This window comes from Astyanax mexicanus, chromosome 1 (genome assembly GCF_023375975.1).
Source record: "Astyanax mexicanus isolate ESR-SI-001 chromosome 1, AstMex3_surface, whole genome shotgun sequence".
In the NCBI taxonomy this organism is placed as follows: Eukaryota; Metazoa; Chordata; class Actinopteri; order Characiformes; family Acestrorhamphidae; genus Astyanax; species Astyanax mexicanus.
Window position 1 is genome coordinate 88408125 of NC_064408.1, and position 27808 is coordinate 88435932.

Below are 27808 nucleotides of genomic sequence, written 5' to 3' on the forward strand. Positions count from 1 at the left end.
TTAAATGTAAAGTAGAATTAGATTAATTATATATATATCATTATCATGTGTAAATGCATAAATTATTACAATATTTTTTATCACACTCTTTTCTGACAACAATGTATCGCCCTGAATAAAAATTGGTTATCACAACAGCCCTACTCTCTGGTGAGACTATATAGATGCACTGAGCATCTACCAACGAGCCACAACTTTATGATCACCTGCCAAATATACTGTTAATGTTCCACACGCTACTAAAAGCTTGTGAATGTGCAAATCTGACAGTAGATCTTTTCAATCCTGAAAGTCACGAGGTAGAGCCACCATGAATTAGACTTGTTGTTGCAGCTCCTCTCAGACATGCTGGAGTGGATTGAAATCTGGGTTATTTGGAGTTCAAAGCAAAAGCAATGCCTCAAATGCGTCAGCATTTTTCAGACTGTTCCCAAATGATATGTGCAAAGAGGCCACTGCCAACAGAGAGGCTGGATTCACAAAGATATTTCTACATATGCGGCTAAATGATGTAGGATTTGTAGAAGGTGTCGTAAAAATATTTCAATCCTCGTACACATGCACAAATTACTGATACAACCCAGACAAGCCAAACAAACAACTTACACAGTTAATATTACAAAGCAAAGCAAAACTTAACCACACCTAAAATTAAACCTAGACTTAACCACACCCTAACTGTAACATAACCTAAACTTAACCTAACTCAGGCTTAACCATAACATAACCATAACTTAAACTTTACCTATCCATAACTTAAACTTTACCTATCCATAACTTAAACTTGACCTAACCATAACTTAAACTTTACCTATCCATAATATAAACTTGATCTTAACATAACCTAAACTTAATATAGCCATAACTTAAATTTGATCAAACCATAACCTAAACCTAATCTAAATAACATACGCTTGACCTAACCATAACATAAACTTGACCTAACCATAACTTAAACTTGACTTAAACATAACTTGAACTGTACCTAACCATAACCTAAACTTGACCTAACCATAACCTAAACTTGACCCATGCATAACTTAAACTTGACCTATCAATAACCTAAACTTGACCTAACCATAACCTAAACTTGACCTAACCATAACCTAAACTTGACCTAACCATAACCTAAACTTGGCTTATCCATAACCTAAACTTGTCCTATCCATAAACTTAAACTTAACCATAACCTAAACTTGACCTATCCATAACCTAAACTTGTCCTATCCATAACTTAAACTTGTCCTATCCATAACCTAAACTTGACCTATCCATAACCTAAACTTGTCCTATCCATAACTTAAACTTAACCATAACCTAAACTTTATGATAACCATAACTTAAACTTAATCTTACCATAACCTAAATTTGCTATATATATATACTGTATATACAGTGCTGCTTGAAAGTTTGTGAACTAGTTGAGTGGTTTAGATTTTTCTTTTGTTTTACCACGATTCTCTTATTTTATCATCACCGTTTTTTGTATATGAAATGTTAGGTTTATGTTCATCGATTCCGTTTACCCATTTTGAGGGAACTGTGTGAGTTGCAAGCAGACTACATGAAACATGAAATCAGAGCATGTGCAAAAGTAAATGAACCACAGCTGCACTGGTAAAGTCAATTAGGTAAAAGACTCAGGTGAAACACATGTGAGTGCTCTAGTAATCAATTAAGCAGACCAATTAAATGAGACATCCTTGGGAAAGGTTTTGAGCCACACTGGTTAAAAGGGAGAGGAAACCAACCAAACCACTGTTGTGTCAAGTTCAGATCAACTATGCCGAGAGGAAAGGAGACATCTGAGGACATCAGAAAGAAGGTGGTGACAGCCCATCAGTCTGGGGAAAGCTACAAGACAATCTCTAAAAGATTCCAGCTTCATCCATCCACTGTAAGACAAATCATTTACAAATGGAGGGCACTCAGCATCACCGCAACTCTGCCTAGAAGTGGACGGCCATCCAAACTTACACCAAGAAGCACCAGAAAAATAATAATGCAGGTAAAGGCCAACCCACGCATTACCTCCAGAGAGTTGCAGACCTCTCTGTCAGCATCTGGGATAAATGTACATGCGTCTACAATCAGGCGAAATATGAATAAACATGGCATTCATGGGAGAGTTGCTAGAAGGAAGCCTTTGCTCTCAAAAAAGAACAAAGTTGCCCGTTTAAACTTTGCCAGAGAGCACTTGGACAAACTAGAGGATTTCTGGAAGTCCATTCTCTGGACGGATGAGTCCAAACTTGAATTATTTGGCCACAATCACAGGCGCCATGTTTGGAGAAAAGTCAACACTGCATTTAAAGAGAAGAACCTCCTCCCAACAGTGAAGCATGGTGGTGGAAATGTGAAAGTCTGGGCCTGCTTTTCTGCCTCCGGACCTGGACGACTCCATATTATCCAGGGAACCATCAATTCCCAGGGCTATCAACAAATTCTTGACCAGAATCTTCTGCCATCAGTCAGGGAGTTGAAGCTAGGACGGAAATGGATTATGCAACAAGACAACGACCCAAAGCATTCCAGCAAAAATACCAAGGAATGGCTTAAGAGAAAGAAGATTCGCACTCTGGATTGGCCCAGTCAAAGTCCGGACCTCAATCCCATAGAAATGCTGTGGCAAGATCTGAAGCGGGCGGTACATGCCAGATGTCCCTCCAACCTCACTCAACTGGCGGAGTTCTGCAAGGAGGAGTGGACAAAAATTCCAAAAAGCAGATGCGAGACACTCGTTTGTGGTTACAGAAGACGCTTGGTTGAAGTAATGGCTGCAAAAGGAGGTGCAACAAGCTACTAACTAAAAGAGTTCACATACTTTTGCACTTGGCAGATTTTCATTTTTTTGAGAGATAAAATAATTTTGTTGAATAAATAATGAAAATATACATCTTTTTTTCTTTGTGTCCCTTATTTGGAAGGTCTGCTTTACAATTTGGCATTTGGATGTTCATTTCATATGCTTATTATAATTTTTCTTTAGAAAACAATTACCATGTTTGGGTAGTTCACAAACTTACAAGCAGCACTGTATATATATATATATATATATATATATATATATATATATATATATATATATATATATATATATATATATATATATATATATTATTTTTTATTTTTTTTTTTAACTGTTTCTAACTAATTTTAAGAATATTAAGGAATATTTTTTTTTTCTATATAGCAACAGGAGTATCATTTTCTCCACCAGCTCAGTGTTCTCATTGCTCCAAATTCCAGATCTGGTGCTTACATGTCCAGTGTGGACAGATATTAGCAAGAGGAAGCATCCCACAACTCTTTTCATTTGGGAAATGCTTCCATGTGAATCTGCTTCTAGTCAAAGTGACTTAAGTCTTCAAACTGCCTCATTCTCTCATATCCAGCACATCAACTAAAAGCACCAACTGTTACAGATAACAAATAACAGACATGTACAGGCACTGCTGTTACAACATCATCTGTGTGTGCTCAAAAATGTTATTGGTGTAGATTACACTGAGTTACTGTAAGTAAGCACAGTCCTTTAGGAAGAAGGCATATTGCTTAAGATTTCACTAAAATTAGTCTGTTTTTGTAATTTTCATGATGAAACCATTTTTTGGTACTTTATAGAATATTGTTAAAGATCCATAAGAGCTTAGATACAGAACTAAACATTGTTTTTATTGTGATAGCAGGCACATGACTTATTACATTAATATTAACATTTTTTAAAAATACACCTTTAAAAGGAGCTAGTTTTACTTGTATCACTAACCCTAGAAACCTACATCCTGTAAATAACGTCACGTGATTACACATCCACACATGTTCAGTATATGTGTATATGATGGTAATTCCATATACGCAATATTAACATATTTTAATGATATCTTCAAATTCAAGGGCGGTATTTCATTAATATGGCGTATCTGCTGTGCCAGATAGCTTATTCATTCACGTGCATTTATTTTTGGCCACATGATGGGGGCACTCTCTGAATTTGAGAATTTTAGCCTGTTAGCGGCTAGCCTTTTGAATTAAAAGCCTCAAAATGCAATAGATCCACCAGACCCAGCAAGACTGCCTCTGTAAAAAATATATATAATAATAATAATAATAATAATAATAATAATAATAATAATAATAATAATAATAATAATAATAATAATAAAAAGATCTTATATGGGTTAAAAATAACCCAGGATTTGATGTTACTGAAGCCACCAATATGATGGTATGAAAAAAACAAAGAATATTATCAAATCCTACTTAGAAACTTCATCAAAAATAAGGTGAAGGACATAGTAAGACATTTTATGCATCTTCAAAAGGGTCTTTTGGGTTAAAAGCTTCTATATACATTCATTTTCTAGAGGTTTTGCACCAATCATATATAAGAAAACCCTTCAACTTAACAGTAACGGTATGCTTGTTTTGGATTTATACAGAACCATTTTCTGCACCAAAGAACATTTGAAAATAACATGGGTTGTAATTGTACTTCAGAAAGTTGCATTTTATAGAGAAACAGCTACTGTACAGAGCATAACTGTAATTCATTACTTTCCACCTCTGCTGGTCAGTAGGAACAGAGGGTGCAGGAGGATCAGAGGCCCAAAGCCAAATCCTCCACGCTGGGCTTTCAGCCAGGCCGTCCTGCACTGTGCCTGGACAGAGTTTGAGGCTGGGGGATGAGGAGATCAGCCTGCCAGAGCCTTTTACTGCATCCAGGTCATCAGCCGAGCATAGAGCTGTAACACGGCCCGTTAAAATGGCACCCGCTGAACACAGGTGGAGCTGGATAAGCTTCAGTCCAGCTAACAACAACCCACCCAAAATTCTGCAGCTATTTGCTTATTTAGTGCCTCATTGCTTTAAGAGAACGGGAATAATGAGGAGTAATCACTACGGAATAAAAGAGAGAGAAGACTCTGAGAAAGAATGAGAGAGAGAGAGAGAGAGAGAGAGAAGTGGGGGGTTTGTTCAGGGCTGAGGCGGGTTAAATGCGTCCGCTGTGAGTGAAGCAGAAAATAGAGTGTGTGTGTGTGCGTTTTGGGCTGAGCTGGCAGGACGAACACACACACACCACACTTTCTGTCTCTCGCCTCCACACACTCCAAAACAAACACCAATCACCCGTCCAGCTTTCACACAGCCCAGAAAATGACAGTGAAAAGCAGGACACATTCTCTCAAACTTCTCACTACTTACGCAGAAGAACTGTCAGGAACTCAACTGCACCACTTACAACAACACCAACACTAACATCAAGACAATACCAACAACACTGCCAACAACACCAAACACGATGCCAAAATCCTTGCCAACATCACCACCTCCAACTCAAAAGATAACAACAAAAAGACAAGACTAACAACCATACCAAAAACACTGCCAAGATCACCACCTCCGACCCAAAAAACAAAATCAAAAACACCAACACTAACAACCATACCAAAAACAATGCCAGCAACCCTACCAACACCAACCACTACTAACAATACCAAGAACACTGCCAACATCACCAACACTGACACCAAAATCCCTGCCAACATTACCACCTCCAACCCAAAAGATAACAGCAAAAACACAAGACTAACAACTGTACCAAAAACACTGCCAACATCACCAACACCAATACCAAATAACAAATTCGAAAGCACCAACAATAACATCAATAATAACTATACCAAAAACACTGCCAAGATCACCACCTCAAATCCAAAGAACAAAATCAAAAGCACCAACACTAACAACCATACCAAAAACACTGTCAGCAACACTGCCAACACCAACCACTACTAACAATAACAAGTATGCAAACATCAACAATTCCAAAAAACACCAACACTAACAACCATACCAAAAACACATCCCAGATCACTTCTGGCAACACTAACAATAACAAAAACATCATCACTAACCACAATGCCAAGAACTCTGCCAAGGTCACCAACACCACCACCAACACTATCCATACACCAACATTAACAATACCAAAAACACCAACACTAACAACTATACCAAAATACTGCCAACACCAACCAACAACAACAAGCACACCTACATTAACAGTACCAAAAACACTAACAACAATACCAAAAACACTGCCAACATCACCGCATCCAACCCAAAGAACAAATTCAAGAACACCAACACTAACAAGCATACCAACAACAAAGCCAAGATCACCAACACCGATACCAAAAACACTGCCAGCAATACCACCAACACCAACCAACACTAACAATAACAATGAATATCAACATCAACAATACAAAAAAACACCAACACTAACAACCATAAGGAAACTGCACCAAGATCACTACTGACAACACTAACAATAACAAAAACACCATCACTAACCACAATACCAAGAACTCTGCCAAGATCACCAACACCACCACCAACACTAACAATATTAAGTATGCCAACATTAACAATACCAAAAACACCAGCGCTAACAACTATACCAACACACTGCCAAGATCACAAACACCAAACAACAACTGCAACAATACCAAAAACAGTAAAGTAGCAATATCAGAAACATCAACATTAACAACAATTTCAAGAATAATGTTAATATCACCACCACAACAATACCAACACTAAGAACAATACCAAGAAAACTATCAAGAACACCACTATAACCATAATCAAGACCAATATTAATAACAATACCATGAACAATGTCAAAAACCCATTGTTCACTGAAAAGAACATAAATAAAATCTCATTATGAATGCCAACAACACCAAGAACACCCTAAACAATACCATGAAGGAAAAAAATACCAAAAACCACACTGAGACCATTAAAAACATCACCAGCTAGAAAACACTTTAATATCAGCAATACCAATACCAAAATCAATGTCAGTATCAAAAACATAGTTAACTACTGAGGACTATTGATCATCTTTAAAACTATAATGTTTAGACAAATGTTGAATCAAACAACATCAACTAAATGTTCTTTTTAAAACCTGCAGCAGAAACAGTCCTGGTGAAATGCAGATGGTTGCGCTGATGCAGCCTGTTTCTCCTGCAGGTTCTCGGGACTCTGATTAGCCTCGCTGTATTGAATTACTCTCTTAACAGAGACTCTCCACTGAAAACAGACTCGGGTCCAGCTCTGGGCTCAGGCTGAAGAAAGAGCGGAGGGATGAGGGAGGTGCTGACAGCTTTTCTGCTTTATGGAGAATTCATCATATTAAACGTATGGAAAGTTTAGGGCGTTGGAAAGCTCCCTAAATGGAATATACAGTGGTGTTATTACAATCTACAAAGCAGATCTTTACCATTTTTCTTTTGTAACTTTTTGGCTGAAGACTGATCTGTGAGCGGAATTTCCCATGTTGATATAGATAACAAAAGTAACAAGGACAACATTACCACTTGTGATAAGAAATTTGAGAATTCTTTCTTTAAAAAGTAAGTTACATATTACACATGCCAGGCTAATTGCTTATATCCTATCACTTAATTTTATACCATTCCCTTAAAGGATCAGTTGTTATTGATTGGCGTTTTTTCTGCAGTGATTAAAGCGATAAGGTGTAATGTGGCAGTTTAAATGCGAGTTAATTTCTGCAGCTTTCTCTGTTGTGTCGTCTGCAGTAACAAGGTCCAATTTGTTTCCTGCGGTTTAACTGAAAGCAGTAATTAGATCTGTGCTCCCCACAACATGCTGTTGCTGTAATTATTACAAATACCAGTTTAGTTCTTTAGTTTCTGTTTCTCATGAATGTTTTCAGCCTCAATTACATTAAGTTAAGGGTTACTTGGTGAAGACTGTGGTTTTATAGAACCATGGTAATTAAAGAAATCATTTAAATGCTCAAATGGGTCTTTAAGTGGTTGCTGGTTAAACAGTTCTTGGAACAGTTTGATGGAAGGTCTGTTGTAGACCTACTAGTTCTGTGTATAACCTTTTTAAGTTGTTTTATTTAGCATCAGCAGAACAAGGAGTCAAAGAATCTCTTTTCAATCCCTTTTTAACTTATACGAGTAGTAGCAGCTCCTTTGATGCTGCTATATAGAGCCAAGTACAAGATGTATCACTCCAAAGAACAGTTCAACCTGGCAAAGAAACATAAACACGGTCTTTACTAAAGACTATTATATCAAAGTAACCCTTTATTAAGGCTGTATAACTGTGGAGGAAATTAAAAAAGGAAAAAAAAAACATGATACATAACCAAAGCAGCAAAGCTAATATTTTAATAGTTTAATAGTGACCACTATTCACAGTCCCACAAATGTTTCTGCCGTGTTTGCTGTTCGATTCAGTTTCCTCCTCTAATAATCTATTAATAAAGATGCCTCTCTGATGTTGCTGCATTTATCTGTTCTGTCATGGTGATCAAACTTCATTCCAAACAAGAAAACATATGAGCAGAAAAAAGCCACACTTACTCACATTTTATAATTTCTCTAAAACAAAAACAATAAGTACTAACTGATCTAAATTGTGATTTGGATGAGCTCACATAAAAAAAAAACATAGCGCATCCAACAATAAATGAAACCTTGTGTACCTGAGGCAGCAGCTCACATGAAGCTAATTTCACACACTGTCAAGTTGTGCAAACTTTTGGAAAATAAATGAGATGATTTATCTCTAGTGAGCATTTTATTGTTTATCACATTTCATCAGCAGACTAAAAGCTCTAAAAACATAAAGTCAGATCACAGTCAGACAGAGAGGCAAGACTAATTAAACTGTAATATATAATGATACAGAAACAATGTGGCAGTGCTATTCTTCTACTTCGTTGCTAACAGTGGCATTTAGAACAATTTGTTTGTGTTAAACTGAAGCTAATTTTAACATGTAAAATTACCTTGTATTATAGACAGACATATATAAAGTATTAGAGACCCAGACCTGAGTAAAAGTTTAAAAAAGTGACTTGAGTAGAAGTTGAAGTTAAATAATTATTTAAGTCCACACTCAGGGTAAAAGTATTCAATGTTTTCTTGGACTTGAGTACTGAAATAGTTTGTTCTAAAATGTACTACTAACGTGATGTAGTTATTACAGAAAGGAGTGGAAAATTCTTAAAGGCAGAACAGGATGAGCTTAATCAAACCCATGCAGCACATCTACCACTCTGGCTTTAGTGATAATGTGGGTTTAGAATGATTCCTAATATTTGCACAATTGCAAAAAAAATAAAATAAAATAAAAATACTCCAGAACATACAGATACAGCATTTTAGTACTTACTTTCAGTACAGTAGTGGAGTAGTTCTAATTTGTTACAGTACATCTCTGACAGAGGATGCCCTTTATTTATTACTGTTTATGGGTTTATTTCCCTGGTTTTCTACCATAACATATTTTGTTTGTTGGTTTGTTTGTCTATTTTGTCATGGTAAATGTGGTTGATTGCTGAGTAGAGTGTAGAAATCACATACTGTAAATCACTTCCATATTATTTAAAGCTCAACTTTGAAACAGGTCAGAAGGTCACAGTGCACAAAGCTAGTCAGGCTAAAGTACAGCCTACACACGGCAGGGTTAGTTTTACACACTTTTACAACCAAAGCCCAAAATAAACAAAGAGACCCTCTATTTAGATGTACAATAACCAATCAAGATGTAGTGCAGATGGTGGCAGTGGTGGCTCAGTGGTTAGAGCACCGGGTTGTTGATGACAGGGTTCAAGAAGCTGCCACCGTTAGGCCCCTGAGCAGGGCCCTTAACCCTTACTGCCCTGGACAGATATGCTCACTATATGGCACTGTGTGCGTGTGTGTAGGGTCTCTTTACAACACCCCTAAATGACAGCAAAAATCCCTAGGCCTCAACACTGTGCCCTGCCCACCCAAAAAATACAGGAACTATAGTATAAATGCATAGTTTAAGTTCATCCACACTTTATATCAATACTACTTACGTTATGTTGCATATACTGAACATAGATCACAGTAGAATTGCTAGTATAGCAGAAAAGCTATGCAACCTCTGTTAAAACTAAAATTAAGAACCTTAGGCTATTGAAATGTTATGTCATTAAATACAAGCAGGTTACTAACTGCTAGCCTACCAGCAGCTAAATTACACCATTTGATTAAGAAATGCAGACCTAATTTATCCACTGTAAAGGATAATTTACTGCTGTCTTGTATTTTTTTTCTGTTTCTTTCTCTCCTTTCTTTTCTGGCTTCCTGTTAAATGACTCCACTTTTTCTTTATATGACTCCATATTTTGACGGCTGCAGGAATGATGAAGCCGGATGGCTGGTTATTGTCAGTAACTAGTGGGAGGGGCCTCCTTGAGGGGGATTCCAAAAACAGTGTTGTTATCAAAACTGGTGCAGAACCAACAACCTATCTCTAAACCTCTGAACCTTATATTTGGATAAAACCAAGGAGATGGTTGTTGGCTTCAGGGGAGAATGAGGTGACCAACCCTGCTAACATTAATGTCTCTTCTATGCTAATCTTAAAGATCCTTGGTGTTCACACTGCAGAGAACCTCAGCTGGTCCCTCAACACCAAAGTGTGAAGAAACAAGACCACCTCACTATATAGAGACCTGATCATTAACGTAATTATTAAGTTAAGGAATTAATTAAAGGCCTAAACTATACATCCAAATATGAGTCCCTACTGAGCCTTATTTTAGAAGTAGGTGAGCCGTCACCCGTGCAGCTTTATTTAGGGCTTTTCATTATGTCTTTGCTATGGTAACAACAGGAAAAGTACACCTTGTGTGGCTCAAAATGTGCAAAGTGCAATATAAAGTGCAAAGTGCCTCTTGTGCCTGACTTTGGCAGATTGCTATTTTAGAACGCAGCTACCTGGACATGGACAGCTACCTGACGGTTTAAAACTTTCCAGGTTGTTTTCAGTCAGAGGCGCACTTGTGTTTTCCACTGCCAAGGTAGCAATACACCAGAAATGTACTGGCTACTGCCAGTAACTAATGGGAGAGGCCACCTTGAAGGCGATTCTGATAACAATGTTGTTGCACTTTCCTGCATTGATTGTCACAGAATTTAAAGTGGAGCTCACACAGATTGTCATCACGTTGCATTCAATTCATAACTAGTCCTTGTCTCTTCACTACTATGTGTGTCCAACACAAGTAAAGTAAATATGGTTGTCTTTCATCGTTTGTCAACATAAATGAAAGCAACTTTCAGTGGCATCAATTGCTAACAGATAAATAAACACACACACACCCACACAGCTTATATAGTTGTTCTACTGATATTAGAACTCTTTGACCAGAGACAAAAAAGTGCTGCATTTTACACAAAAATAACACCTTGCCAACAGTGAAGCATGGGGGTGGGCTTATTATGCATAAGTGTTGTTGCATTGTCACCAGTGCCATTATCAATATTACATGGTGGACAGAATAATGACTTTCACAATAAACTGTACCAGCAATTGATGGCTGCAAATGTCAAGCCATCAAGAACTACTTCTTAAAATGACCCAAATTATACCTCAAAACCACCACAGCCTACCTGAAGAGACACCATCCCTGTGCTGAAGAAGTTCCAGTGTCATCTCCCAATGAATATTATTCCATTGCTCTTACACCCATCAATCATCATAAAGGTTTATCTTTAAGAGACACATCAAAAACCAGTCCTCGGTGTTCAGTCCACTGATGTTCATTCTGCTGACTAATGACTTTACCACAAAGTACAGCCCAAAACTTAAACCACATCACCAAGTTCACTGATGACATGACAGTGCTGGGTCTCATTAGCAAGACTGATGAGTCAGTATATAAAGAGGAGGAGCAGCAGCTGAGAAACTGGTGCAGAACCAATAACCTATATCTAAATGTGAATACAACCAAAGAGAGAGTTGTTGACTTGGAGACTTTGAGAGTATGAGGTAATAACCCCCCCACTAAACATCAATGTCTCTGCTATGGAACTCTTAAAGGTCCTTGGTGTGCACATTGCGGAGAACCTGACCTGGTCTCTCAACACCAAAGCATAAATAAAAAAGACCACCTCACTACATAGAGGCCTAAATGTTGACTGTATGTATACTTTAATTTTAAATTTTGTTTTATTGCAACACACTTATTAAGTTAAGAAATCAAATAAAGGCCTAAACTATACTTTGGGCTCTATGTTAGTGATCTATAGCCAAATTGTCAACCGTGCAGCTTGTTTTAGGGCGTTTCAGTGTGTCTTTTTAAAGTATGCCTTGCACAGCTTGAAGTGCACAAATAGTATGTATTACTTAAAAAAAAATAATTATGGGTGTGACATGCAATAAACCAATCAGCGTTTCACTTCCTATTGACTTTGGTGGATTGCTATTTCAGGGGCACAGAGCAGAGAAAACTGACCTGCTTGTTCATACTCATTCACTCTGTTTATTGTTGATGTATGGGTGGGTTTGTAAACTGCTGCTTGTCCATGTGTGTGTTACAAGTGGGGGGTGTATGCACATGTTTGGCTACGTGCCTGTTCACGCACAATGCACTGCCAAGATAGCAATGCTCGTCTGACAGTTGATATCTGTCTAGGTTGTGTTCAGTTAGTGGTGCACCTGTGTTTTCCATGGCCAAAATTGCCACACAGTAGAAATTTACCTGAACACACCTCTCATTTTCGGACCACCACACCCATCAGCATAGATATATTCACAAGCACCGTTGCTATTTAAATGACAAAGCTTGAAAATAGACTGTTTGTGGGGTGTAAGATAGCAATGAACATTGTGATGCACCTTGTGCAGGCTGTAATGTAGAGACTCTGTGGTCTTGTGTTAACCACAGTTGTTTAGCATCCACAGGAGAGTACTCATAATACACATACACACATTATAGGCACCCAAATAACAACATTATTGAAACTGTGTAGCGAATAATGTATACACATACAGAGATCTGATTAGATCGTTATCAAATAATATGATTAAGATTCTCATATGGATTATAACATACTTAATCTTCTGCTTATACACAGCTAACAGAGAACGTTATAAGAACGTTTAGCAACGTTTTGAAAAGGTTCCAGAAGGGTTAGTTAGCCTGTAACTTTAAAGAATGTTTGTTAAAAATGTGACATTAAAATGATTTGCATCGCAATGTTATTAGGACCTTTTTTCACATAATATTCTCAGCTAGACGAAGGCTAACATTATGAAAACGTTAAAAGTAAAATTCCTAAAATTAAAAATGTAAACATTGACACACAAAAAACATGGGACATTACCAGAATGTAAAAAAAAACTTCTTAGAAAAAAAAGTTTTAAGAACATCCAGAAAACTTCAGAACTTCAGAAAACGTTTTTCTGACCAAGATTTGTTAGCTGTGTACACACTAATATCTACAATCTGCACTTTCTCCTCATGTTTCAGTGAAATCACGGGCCAGAAATGATTTATATAAAACTGCAGCATGATGATTATCTTTGGAGATAACTGTAATATTTTGCGATTAGAATGATGAGCTGATTATGAAAGATTTCAGTCTACATATAGCTGCGATGCTTCATCGCTGCAGAGTGGAGCGTACGCCGCCGGGCCGCCGCAGTGATTGATGGGTAGTCAGGGGCAGGCATAGCAGGCTTAATTGCATTAATGCCCCCACCCTCTGTTTTAGCTATAATTACATTACCCCGTTGTCCCAGTGTTTGTTTTCCTGCTCTTGTGGGAGCGCTGGGCGCTTGGAGCTGCAGTGGTCGGTGTGAGGGTCAGTCAGCGAGATGTTTGGGTGATGTTTTGGACGGCGTGGAAAAGCCTGGAGCTCTGGGTTCTGGATTTCTGACCCCGCTCTCGCTCTCTGCATAACTCAGCTGCAGCCTACGGCTGAGTATAATACACACACACACACACACACACACACACACACACACACAGCGGCTGATTCATCAGCTCTCTCTTTCTCTTCCTCTCTATATTTCTCTCTCTATTTCTCTTCCTCTGTCTTTTTCTTTCTGTCTCTCACTCTTTTTACTTCATTTACACAATTTCATTTTCTAAAATGCTTAGCTGAAATATGTGTAATCCACTGTAACTATAATCACGCTGTAGTGCTGTAGTTATTTCTGAAATTCCTGACTTGTAGTTTTGCTAAAATATCTGCAAAAAAGTGTATTAAAGTTAGTGAATTGAATTGAATTGAATCGACAGAATTGTTTAGTAATCTAATTTGATGGCTAGTTGTGCGTTCTTTATCTGCATAAATAAATAAAAAAATTATAACTGTTTAGAGCTTAACATCTCCTCACTGATCCAACCATCCATACTTCCTTCTATCCGTGTGTGTGTGTGTGTGTGTATGTATGTGTATGTGAGACTCTTTTAACTGATTGTATTGAGTGGTGTGTGTGTATGTGTGAGTTGCATGTATACATCAGTCAGATCAGTATGTGTATCTGGAGTTTTTGGTGAGCTGCTGTTTTTAATGTTGAATGCGTTTCTCCACAATTTAGATCAGAATCCAGAAGTTTTTGTTTTAGCAGTTTATAAGTATTTATTCTATTATACTGTTATATGAATGATATCATTTCTCTCTTACTCTATTTTCTGCATTATTGTTATTTATATTTTATAGTTCTTCTTATATATATTGTAGTTACTGTCAGTGCTGCTGAGTATAATACATTTTGTTTGTATTTAGTGTTTTAAAGTTGCTTAAGTTCTTAAAGTTACTGATCATTTTTTCTATTATTTTCTGTTTTGTTCTATTTTATTGTTTTCCCAGTTCTATGCTGCTGTCTGTTCTTTTATTCTGTTTTGATAGTATTCTGTTATTTTTCTACACTGTTTTTTTCTGTTGTTTTATAATTCTAATCCCAGTGTTTTATTCTATTTATGATCCTGTTTGTTTCTATTTCTTCTGTTATACTTAACTATACTCTATTATTACACTTTGTACTCTTTGTACTCTGTTCAGTGTTATTCTATTCTATTATTTGTAAGTTGTGTTCCATGCTGTAACCTGTTTTGTTTGTCTTATTTTGTACATTCCACACTGTTTTTTTTTCTATTTTACATATCATACGCTGTGCTATTTTTATATATGTTCTATGATATTCTATTATGTGCCATTTTGTTCTATTTTATTATGTATGTTTTACACTGTTTACACTGTATCCAGGTGTCTATTATATTATATTGTATTTTATTCTATTCTATTCTATTATGTTTGCCTTTATCCTATTTTGTACATTTTCTTTTACAGATTTTGTAATTTTATTCTATTTTATTTTACTTTTCATATGATTCACTCTTCTATTCTGATGTCTGTTCTATTCTGTTGTATCACACAGGGCTGGATGATGAAAGCTGAGGTAGTGATGCTGTAATATGCACTTGGTTGTTTGTAAAATCAGGTTTTCTCGTTGGTGATACTCTATTAAACATATCTTTTCTGTAAATGTAAGTGTAAGTGGTGTAGTGGCAGGCTGTACTGCGCGGCTCTGCAGAATGTACAGTGCTGTGTTTAACACACCGTGTAACGCAGCTGTGTGCTTATTAACGGCGCAATATGAAGGAAAATTGGAGCATTTCTGGATCAAATAAGAAGCTAATGGTTTTTCCATGTGCATCTCCAGACCGTGTGCGTTTAAAGCCACAGGCATATCGCATTCACACACACGCACACACACACGCACACACACACACACAGACTAAGTGGACTGTTTATGCAAGATCTCAACTTTACTATAGTGTTACCGCAGGGGTGCAGGCACACACACACACACACATAAAGACTTGTGCACGCACACATGCTTTTACAGCACTGAATCAAATGTGGAGCGTTAGAAAGTGATACAGTGTACAACAGTCAGTGTTCTGGAAAAAAAGACATTAATAATTCATAAAAGTATATCCAACCGTACCCGAGTCTGTTAAACTTTTAAAAGCCTGTCATCACTTTCAGCCTCCGATGCCAGTGAATTAATCAGCAGCTCCACAACTTTCATCCAGAAAACTTATCATCTGCATTGATTACGTGATTACCTTCCTTCAGAGATACACACACACACATGCAGAAAGTTCTATCTTCTATTTGGCATTCTTGGCGAAGAGCAAAGAAAGAATTTCATTGTACACTGAAACCCGTTTCTGTACTGTACATATGACAATAAACTCTTTGAATTGAATCTTGAATGCAGTTGAATACACAAACAGCAGAACACACAGCACACTCCCAAAACAGATATAAATTGATATTGCACTGATGGCCCTTATTGCATCATTCATCCCCTTATCTCCATCTCACTTTCCCATCTCTTTTCTCCTAGTTTTCTCTCTTTATTCCTTCTTTTCTCCCCCCCCCCTCCCACTCTCTTCTCATTTTATTTATTTTTTAACACTTTTTTTCTCTCTCTTTGATGTTTTACTCTGTGTTTTGTTATATTTTTCGTCTCTCTCTCTCTCTCTCTCCCTCTCTCTCTCTTATGTGTTTCTTTTCCAGCCTTTCCACTTTCTGTCTCACACACATCTCAACATCTCTCTCTCTCTCTCTCTCTCTCTCTCACACACACACACACTCTCTCTCTCTCTCTCTCTTACACACACACTCTCTCTCTCTCTCTCTCTCTCTCTCTCTCTACATGCTGTCAGTGACACTTACCTCTATAGGCGTCAGGGTCAAAGTGGGTCACAATGAGATCCTCCTTCCTGGAGTCACAAACACACACACTCACTTACTCACTCACACCCACACACACACACACACCCACATCTGCACACACTCACATACACACACAGCACAGCGATTCCCAGATGGAACGAAGCAAATCAACCCTAAACACTGAAGTTACAAAACAGAAGAAGTGAGCAGCAGCAGCGGTGCGAGCCGGCGTGTTTCTCTCTGTAACAAAACCTCACCGGCAAACTCCACCAAACTCCCTCTGCAGCTTATCTCCCTGGCTTAGGTTCTCTCTCTCTCTCTCTCTCTCTCTTTCTCTCTCTCTCACACACACATATATACACTGTCTCTCTTTCTCTCTCTTTCTGCATGTCTTTTTCTATACATATCTCTATTAATCTAAATAGTAGAATAAGAAAAGAACAGCCATCAAATTGTCTAGAAGACTGTTTAGTGTTTATGTATATAAACACAATCAAAGTTGAAGGCATTGTGTGTGTAACCAAGTTAGCTGAGAGAGAAAAAGAGAGAGAGAAAGAGAGAGAGAGACAGAGAAACACAGAGAGAGAGAGTTTTCTGTTAGTTTTTAATGCTTGAATGAATTCTCAGCAATTTCTATAGGTGCACTGTTGAGAGCCAGCCTTACCAGCTACACCATAGTCTAATTTAAAAACTGAAATCTGTCCTGCTGAGGACATGAAGCCTCTCCAATCCCAGGATCAGCTTTCACTTCACTACAGGACATCTACCATCTACCACATCAAGACCATTAGAGTCATCACACACACACACACACACACACACATCGTCCATCACAGCCTCTTTACACTGCTACAAATGTGCAGATGCTCCAGAAGTGTTAAGTTCAGAACACCAAGACCAGCCATCATTTTTGTGAATCACTCTATCAGGACACTGTCCCTGCTATAGTGTTGCTGGGTGTGTATCAGTGTAGAGTGTGGGGTGTGTATGGTCAGCAGTGTAACAGAGTGGAGTGTGTTACGGGTCAGTGGTGTGACAGTGCAGAGTGTGTTACGGGTCAGTAGTTCACCATTGTGGAGTGTGTTACAGCCAAGTGGCATAACAGTGTGGAGTCAGTTTACTTAAGTGATCAAGTCAGGAGCGTTACAGTGTGAATTTGTTACGGGTCAGTGGTGTTACAGGTCAGTGGTGTAACAGTGCAGAGTGTGTTATGGGTCAGTGATGTAACAGTGCAGAGTGTGTTATGGGTCAGTGGTGTAACAGTGCAGAGTGTGTTATGGGTCAGTGGTGTAACAGTGCAGAGTGTGTTATGGGTCAGTGGTGTAACAGTGCAGAGTGTGTTATGGGTCAGTGGTGTAACAGTGCAGAGTGTGTTATGGGTCAGTGGTGTAACAGTGCAGAGTGTGTTATGGGTCAGTGGTGTAACAGTGCAGAGTGTGTTATGGGTCAGTGGTGTAACAGTGCAGAGTGTGTTATGGGTTAGTGGTGCAACAGTGTGGAGTGTGTTACGGGTCAGTGGTGTGACAGTATGGAATGTGTTACAGGGCAGTTTCTCAACAGTGCAGAGTGTGTTCACCATTGTGGAGTGTGTTACAGCCAAGTGGCATAACAGTGTGGAGTCAGTTTACTTAAGTGATCAAGTCAGGAGCGTTACAGTGTGAATTTGTTACGGGTCAGTGGTGTTACAGGTCAGTGGTGTAACAGTGCAGAGTGTGTTATGGGTCAGTGGTGTAACAGTGCAGAGTGTGTTATGGGTCAGTGGTATAACAGTGCAGAGTGTGTTATGGGTTAGTGGTTCAACAGTGTGGACTGTGTTAGGGGTCAGTGGTGTTACAGGGCAGTGGTGGAACAGTGTGGAGTGTGTTGGGGGTCAGCGGTGTGGCAGGGCAGTGGTGTAACAGTGCAGAGTGTGTTACGGATCAGTGGTGTGGCAGTGTGGAGTGTGTTACGGGTCAGTGGTGTGACAGTGTGGAGTGTGTTACAGGGCAGTTGCTCAACAGTGCAGAGTGTGTTATGGGTCAGTAGCGTTTTAACAGTAGGAATCAGCTGTTTACATTTGCATAATAAAATGTGTGCATTTATTTTACATTGATGGAGAAAGTGCATCTCTGTTTCAATATCACTTGTCTTCTCTGTAATCCCTCTTCGTTTCTCTCATTTTTCTTTTCATGTGCTTCACTCTCTCCCTCTCTTTCTTTCTTGCATTCCTCTCTCCCTCTCTCTCTGTAACTCTACTCGTGGTGATGAGCTCACTCGGGTGGAGTCCGGTTTCAGCCGCCTGCAGGAATTCTGGGAGCAGGAAGAGAGAAGCCGCGGGAGGTCGCAGGGTCGTGGCCCAAACAACAAAGCTGGGAATTATGGGGGTTCAGGGTTCAGCAGGGCCTGCGGCTGCCGGAGCTCTGAGAACACCACATTACAGCTCTGGGCTACACACACACTCACACACACACACTCACACACACACAGCTGTGTCAGCATTACGAGATACACACCACTGCCGCCTTTCACAAGCAGGAGATTAGAGTTAACTGGATAACTTAAGACAAAAGTGTCAGTCATTTAAATGATCTGTTCAGACTCCGCCCACAGTCGTATACTTTCACCGCTACTGTTGGGAGGTTAAACAAGCAAATGTAGCACATAATTAATCAAACTGGACAGATACAGTGCTTGGTTAGGTTCACTATACTTTTCAACCTGCTTTTAGGGTACGTCTCTGTGTATGATGGTGTATTGCTGGTTTACCCCAGCCTATAAATAACATAGAAAAAAAGAATAGAAAATAATTACAGTTTATTTAAGTGGGTGAGCAGTGTACTGTGTTTTTTTTTTTCATTGTCCATTGTAGGAGATATTAGACCATAAACTACGTCAGTAAACCCCCTATACACTAAAATAGGAGATATTAGACCATGAAAATCTCAAATAAACACTCATATACAGTAAAATAAGAGATATCACCATATAAACGACCTCAAAAACACTCCTATTTATTAAAAGAGGTGATTGTAGTCCATGAACAACCTCAATAAACGCTTATACACTAGAACAGGAGTTATAAGTCCATGAACACCCTCAATAAACACTCATATACACTAAAATAGGAGATATCACATAATGAAAACCTAAATAAAAACACTCATATACACTAGAATAAGAGATATTGCCCTATAAACTACCTCAAAACACTCATATACACTAGAACAGGAGATATTGGTCAATGAACACCCTTAATAAACACTTATATACACTCAAATACAAGCTGTCACACCATGAGAACCTCAAATAAACATTTGTATACACTAAAATAAGAGATATAACCCTATAAACTACCTCAAAACACTCCTATACACTAGAACAGGAGATATTGGTCAAGGAACACCCTTAATAAACACTCATATATCACACAATGTAAACCTCAAATAAACACTCATATACACTAGAATAGGAGATAATACACTATCAAAACCTCAAATAAACACTAATAGAAACGAGAATTAGAGATATCACCCTATAAACTACCTCAAAAACACACATTTACACTAGAATAGGAGATATTATTCTATAAACAAGCTCAAAAACACTCCTATTTATTAGAAGGGGAAATGCTAGTCTTTGAACAACCTCAATAAACACTCCTATACACTAGAACAGGAATGATTGGTCCATGAACACCTTTCATAAACACTCAAATACACAAGAATAAGAGATATTATTCTATAAACAAGCTCAAAAACACTCCTATTTATTAGAAGGGGAAATGCTAGTCTTTGAACAACCTCAATAAACACTCCTATACACTAGAACAGGAATGATTGGTCCATGAACACCTTTAATAAACACTCAAATACACAAGAATAAGAGATATTATTCTATAAACAAGCTCAAAAACACTCCTATTTATTAGAAGGGGAAATGCTAGTCCTTGAACAACCTCAATAAACACTCCTATACACTAGAACAGGAATGATTGGTCTATGAACACCTTTAATAAACACTCAAATACACAAGAATAAGAGATATTATTCTATAAACAAGCTCAAAAACACTCCTATTTATTAGAAGGGGAAATGCTAGTCCTTGAACAACCTCAATAAACACTCCTATACACTAGAACAGGAATGATTGGTCTATGAACACCTTCAATAAACACTCATATACACTACATTAGGAGATATTAGACCATGAACACCCTCATTAAAGACGCCTGCACACTAGAATAGGAGACACTGGACCGAAAACTCCTTCAACAAACACTCATACACACTAGAATAAGATATTTTACTTATTCTAAGAGTAAATGCTCATTTATGTACAGTAGATATTACTCTATAAACATTTCTGCATGCTAGTGTGTTTCTAAACAGGTTTCAGTCTGATATTTCTGAATTTCATGACTGACCTCTGTGTTTCTATGTTAAGAGAAGCTGTTCATGCTCATCAGTATTCAGACACACTCACCTCAGTGCTCCAGTATAAAATTGGCTCTTATTTTTTAGCGTATTAGCAGGTTAGCAAAAGGCTGTAACTCTTCTTCCCCATGGCCCTATCAGCTTTTATACTCTTTGGCAACACGGAATTTATGTTGCTATGCTGGAAGCCGATAAAACTTTGCTAAATGAATGTGCAAAATGCTCCGCCTTGTTACTTTCTGATCCACAGGCTGGAGTTAGCATGGCTTTTAGCACAGGGAGGGATTTACACACCGTGTACAGCGCAGGGAAAGAAATACGGCCTTCTGATTTATGATTTATTCCCAGACTTTTCAGTCTTTTTCTTGGCTTTCCTATCAACACAAGAAGCTAACTACAACTGCAGAGTCAGTTGAAGCTATAGAACCTAGATAATATGAGTATCTACAGGATTTGTGTAATACATAGCTCTTCGCTTTTTGAGAGCTGTTTTGTTTTAATTTTCACCCAAATTTATTTGTTTATTTATTTGTTTGCTTGTTTTCTTGCTGGTTAAACAATATTGTTCACCCAACAAAAACATTGTTTTAATTGAAGCAGTTTAATTGAGATGGATAATTGAGAGTCAAACTCAGAGGCAGAACAAATCAGAATCTCAGTTTCAGTGGGGTGGCACAACTAAGAATCCATCTTAGCGACAGAACCAATCAGAATCTCTGTTTTAGCTGTGGTTGGGACAACTAAGAGTCAAACCAAGAGGCAGAACCAATCATAATTCCTGTGTCAGCTGTGGATGTCACAAGAGAGAGTCAAATTTAAAGGCAGAACCAAACAGATTTTTTTCAGTGTTTTTTCAGTGTTTTTAGAGGCAGAACCAATTGGAATCTCTGTTTCAGCTGTGAAAGGGAAACTAAAAGTCAAACTTAGAGGCAGAACCAATTATAATCTCTGTTTTAGTGGGGTTTGGTAACTGAGAGTCAATCCCAGAGGACTCAGAACTACTGTTGCAGCTGGGACAACTAAGAGTCAAATCAAGGGGCGCAACCAGAATCCCTGTTTAGCTATGAATGGCACAAGAGAGAGTCAAATTTAAAGGAGAACCAATCAGAATCTCTGTTTCAGTGTGGAATGGCATAGTTGAGAGTCAATCCTGGAGGCAGAACCAATCAGAATTGCTGTTTCAGCTGTGGTTGAGACAAAAGAGAGTGAAACTCTCATACAGTAAATACAGACACATTTTTGTTCATTTTAAAGCAGTGCTTTAGTAACTAAGTAGTTAAATATGAATAAAAAATATATTCTGTTAAATGTAGTGAGAGTCTGGGGTTCTGCAGTTGTGAAAGATCATGTTTTGCAGTTGAGAAAACACAGATTGTTTGGTAGTTAGTTTGTGGTTATCGCTACAGCGATTACATAATGCCTACTAATTGGCTTTCACAACTTGCAACAATGCATACATTCAGCAGAGTGTGTTTGTATGGTGGGAAGTGAAGTAGTGCTGGAGTGTTTTGAGAGCCGCTTTAAAGGGCCGGCCTTGTTAAATAAATGGTGTTTAATTATCCAGCTGTGTGGCGTTTGATACGGCTCCCACAGGAACTCTCATCACGCACTTGTTTACCCACACAGCCACTATTTTACTGCATTTGCATACGTAAACACTACAGTCTGCTCGTCAGTTCAACTGCTATTCCTTCCTTATTTGCCTCTGACGGTGCTAATTGACTCAAAATGAGCTTTTGCTCTTTTTTCTGAGCTACTGTAGATTTAACCCAAACATCTCTACAGTGCCTGAAGTGTCACCTACAGTACAGGCCAAATGTGTGGACACACCTTCTCATTCAGTGGGTTTTCTTTATTTTCATGACTATTTACATTGTAGATTGTCACTGAAACTATGAATGAACACATGTGGGGTTTTGTACTTAAGAAAAAAAGATGAAATAACAAAAAATAAATATATTATATTCTAGTTTCTTTAAAATAGCCACCCTTTGCTCTGATTACTGCTTTGCACACTCTTGGCATTCTCTCAATGAGCTTCACCTAAAATGTTTTTCAGGTGTTCCTTATCAGGGTTAATTAGTGGAATTTCTTGCTTTATCAATTGGGTTGAGACCAGCAGTTGTGTTGTGCAGAAGTCAGGTTACTACTGTCACATCTGGTGCTGTTAGCTCCTCTGTTTCTCCCACACCCAGCTCTGACAGAGGTTCTCAGGACAAAGACTACACTACCCAGAATGCACCACCCGCTGACATCACGCACTCACCTGATCACGTGACACCTCACCTGCTTCCTCCAGGAAGCCCCGAATACTGATTACTGGCACTATAATGGTGCACGCCAAACAGACTTCATCGCCGCGTATTGTAGGTTATCCTCATACAAAGCGTTACTTATCTCTTGTCTCAGTTTACTTTGTGTATGACCTTGCCTTTTGTTTCCCGACGCCGATTTTTGCCTCTGCCTTTGATATTGGATTGTTTTGTGTATGACCTGGACTGTGCTTTCACCACCGCCTCTTGGATTATCTCTGATACTGGATTGCTTGTGTATGAACTCTGGACTGTCTCTCGTTTATGGTATGGTTTTGTCTTCATTGCTCTGTCTACTGGTGATCACCCTTGTTTCTGTATCGACCCTGAATACATCTGTTTATTCTTATAATAAACATCTATTGTTTTTATCAGTATCTGCGCTTGTCTGCTATTCTGTTCTGACCATGACAGAATACGCGGCCGTACAAGATCAGATAGCAGATACTGAGGCTATTAGATCTGGTTTAGCCAACCAGGGGAGGCTACTCGGTCAGCACCAGCAAACGCTCGCTGGTGTGACCCAAGCTGTTTCGGAGCTAGCCCGCCAGCAAACCACGCAGCAGCAACAACTAGCTGAGCTGCTAGCTCACCTCAGAGGCGTAACTGAGCCTAGCCCTAGCCCGTTAGCTACCCCCAGTATGCCTAACGCTAACTCTTCTGTGCCTGGATTTTCTGTCTCTAAACCGGAGTTGTTTGATGGGGATCCGGAAAAATGCAGCGGTTTTCTTTTACAATGCTCCGTGTTTTTCAGTAATTCACCGCCTACAACCGATAAAGCTAAGATCGGTTTTGTTATCTCACGGCTTTCTGGTAAGGCACTCGAGTGGGCTACAGCTATTTGGGAAGAACTTTCTGGGGCTAGTTACACTGACTTTTTAGCTACTTTCCGCTCAGTTTTTGATCATTCGCGGTATGGACAATCTAATGGAGAACTTTTGCTGGCTCTAAAGCAAGGTCAGAAGCCGGTGGCTTCCTACGCTCTGGAGTTTCGCACTCTTGCAGCTGGTAGTGGGTGGAATAACGCTGCTTTGATCAACGTGTTTAGATGCGGACTTAACCCAGATGTACAGAGGGAATTAGCCTGCAGAGATGATTCACTGACCCTGGATCAGCTCATCTCACTGTCGATCCGGTTGGATCAACTTCTCTCGCGCCGACCCAAGATCAGTCCTCGCACTCAACACACTCCTGTGTCTCTGACCCGCGCTCCCACTCCGGAGAAAGCTGCGCTGCCTGCCCCAGAGCCCATGGATATCCAGAAAACCCGGCTAACTCCAGAGGAGCGACAGCGTCGAATCCGGCTTCGCCTATGCCTTTATTGTGGGGAGGCCGGGCATTTCAAGGCTGAGTGTGGTCTCCTGACCCGACCTGTGAAAGCTCCAGCCCTGGGACAGCGCGTGGAGTGCTCTCCACGCGCTAACGTGGTACGTAAGCATAACACAATCCTTCGCTCTAAATGTTTTTCTTTGCCTGTAAATATTATGTTACCTACTGGTATGCTCTCTGTCCCAGCGCTTGTAGATTCCGGGTCGGAGGGGAACTTCATCAGTCTGGACCTAGTTAAGGAGCATGGAGTACCCACCAGAGAACTTCTACGTCCATTAGCCATCCATGCTGTTGATGGAAAGACTGTTCGCTCCAAGCCGGTTACCCTGCAGACTCTGCCCATCACTCTTCAAGCCAGCGCTCTCCATTATGAGGAACTACCACTCTTCGTGCTTCCCTGCACCGAACATCCTGTTATCCTGGGCATGCCATGGCTGAAGACTCACGATCCCACTGTCTCCTGGCGCGATGGGGATATCACGGTTTGGTCTGCTCACTGTCATGAACATTGTTTAGCTCTGGATAGTTTAGTTATTCAGTCCACTACTGTGGAAAGTCCCCATGTTTCTGAATCTCCTGTTATTCCTCCCGAATACTCTGATTTGCTTGAGGTTTTCAGTAAAGACAATGCTACTAAGTTGCCTCCTCATCGCCCATGTGATTGTGCCATTGACCTAGTGGAGGGTGCCACCTTACCCAAAGCTAGAGTTTACCCCCTTACTCTCGATGAGGAGAAGGCTATGACAGATTACGTTTCCGAAGCGTTAGCTCAGGGTTTCATTCGCCCGTCAAAATCTCCTGTTGGTTCGGGTTTCTTCTTTGTGAAGAAAAAAGACGGTGGACTGAGGCCCTGTATAGATTACCGAGGTTTAAACGCTATCACTAAAAAATTTGCGTACCCCCTGCCTCTCATTCCGTGTGCACTTGAACAGTTGCGCAACGCCTCTTACTTCACCAAACTCGATTTGCGTAGTGCGTACAATTTAATCCGCATTAAGGAGGGGGATGAGTGGAAAACTGCATTCACTACTACTAATGGCCACTATGAATACATGGTTATGAGTTATGGTCTCGCTAACGCCCCCGCCGTGTTTCAGTCATTTATGAATGACATTTTTAGAGACATGATTGGCAAGTTCGTCACACTTTTTATAGACGACATTCTGATCTATTCGTCTGATTTTGACTCTCACGTGCAGCATGTTCGTTCGGTCCTCCAACGTTTATTGGAGAACAATCTCTATGCTAAAGCCGAGAAATGCGAGTTCCATCTTCAGAGAGTCGCATTTCTCGGCTATGTTATCAGCTCCCAGGGAGTTCTTATGGATGACTGTAAAGTAGACGCCGTCACTAGTTGGCCCACTCCCCTGTCCATCAAAGATCTCCAGCGTTTTTTGGGATTTGCAAATTTTTATAGGCGTTTTATTCGTAACTTCAGCAGTATAGCTGCCCCACTCACCGCACTCACTAAGAACGCCACTAAGATCCTTAAATGGTCTCCTGAAGCCGACCAGGCATTTAATAAGTTAAAAGCTGCTTTCGTTTCAGCTCCAGTTCTCATGCACCCCAAACCTGAACTACCGTTTACAGTCGAGGTCGACGCATCTGATACTGGCGTTGGGGCTGTTCTTTCCCAACGCAGCGGTTCACCGCCTAAGCTACATCCCATAGCCTTCTTCTCTCGTAAAATGTCACCTGCTGAGCGCAACTATGGTATAGGGGATAGAGAGTTATTGGCTGTCAAATTGGCTCTAGAGGAGTGGCGTCACTGGCTGGAGGGGGCTGCACACCCATTTACCGTACTTACTGATCACAAAAACTTGGAATATCTACGCACTGCTAAACGTCTAAACCCCCGTCAAGCTCGTTGGTCCTTGTTTTTCTCGCGATTTGATTTTTCTATCTCATTTCGTCCAGGTCACCGTAATACTAAAGCTGACGCATTATCCCGGGTTTTCAGTTCGTCAAATGAGGGTAGCCACCCTTCCGAACCAGAACGCATTCTACCACCCACAGTTCGTATAGCTGCCATTAGATGGGAACTTGACGATCTTATTCAGCAAGGTTCAGTTAACACACCACCTCCGGAGGGTTGTCCTCCTCACAAGATTTTTGTACCTGAGCAATTTCGCGAACGACTCATTTGCTGGGCACATTCTGCCCTTACTTCTGGTCACCCAGGGGTTACACGTACGCTGCAACTGATCTCAGCTCGCTATTGGTGGGAAACCATGCGAGCTGACATACACTCATTCGTAGCTTCCTGTTCTGTCTGTGCACAATGCAAAACACCCAAAACCCTTCCAGCCGGTAAGCTAGTTCCTCTACCCGTCCCAGACAGACCCTGGTCACACATTGCTGTAGACTTTGTCACAGACCTACCTGAATCTGAGGGTTACACCACTGTTCTTACTGTTGTTGACAGATTTTCTAGGGGAGTAAAGTTTATCCCTTTTCCAGCACTACCCACTGCTCTTCAGACAGCTCAGGCTATATACACACACATCTTTAGACACTTTGGTATTCCGGAGGACATCCTCTCCGATAGGGGTCCTCAATTTACTTCCAGAGTATGGAAATCCTTTTTTGAACACTTAGGAGTGCACGTTAGTCTCACCTCTGGTTTTCACCCCACTAGCAATGGTCAATGTGAACGAGTTAACCAGGAATTAGGAAAATTTCTTAGATTGTACTGTTTCAAACATCCTACAGAGTGGTCTCAGTATCTCATTTGGGCGGAAATAGCCCAAAACTCACTCACTAACTCCACATCTGGTCTTACACCCTTTCAGTGCGTTCTGGGGTACCAGCCTCCGTTAGCTCCGTGGACAGCTGTGTCTTCCGATGTACCCGCCGTGGATGACTGGATGAAGCGGAGTGAGCAGGTGTGGGAGGAAACACATCAGCAGGTCTCTGAGGTCTTGCGCAAATACAAGGAGCAGTCTGACAGACACCGAGGTACCACCCCCCAATACCAGCCCGGAGATCGTGTGTGGTTGTCGACCCGGGACTTGAGGTTTGAGGGGTCCTGTAGGAAACTACTACCCAAGTATATTGGCCCGTTTAAAGTTCTTTCACAAGTCAATGACGTTACTTATAAGATTGAGTTGCCTTCTCAGTACAGAGTGCATAACTCATTTCATGTTTCCTTGCTCAAGCCTCTTGTCCCAGGTCCGCTGGCTGA

The 27808-nt window shown here is 39.9% G+C and overlaps 1 protein-coding gene across 1 annotated transcript in view; it reads right to left on the reverse strand.

Moving 5' to 3' along the window:
• flrt2 (fibronectin leucine rich transmembrane protein 2) overlaps positions 1 to 16767 on the reverse strand; it is an 89883-nt gene extending 73116 nt beyond the window's left edge. The window contains exon 1 of the mRNA XM_007252949.3: positions 16572 to 16767. The gene's annotated coding sequence lies outside the window, so the exon portion shown is untranslated. The remainder of the gene's footprint in view (positions 1 to 16571) is intronic.
• Between the last annotated feature and the right edge of the window lie 11041 nt (positions 16768 to 27808).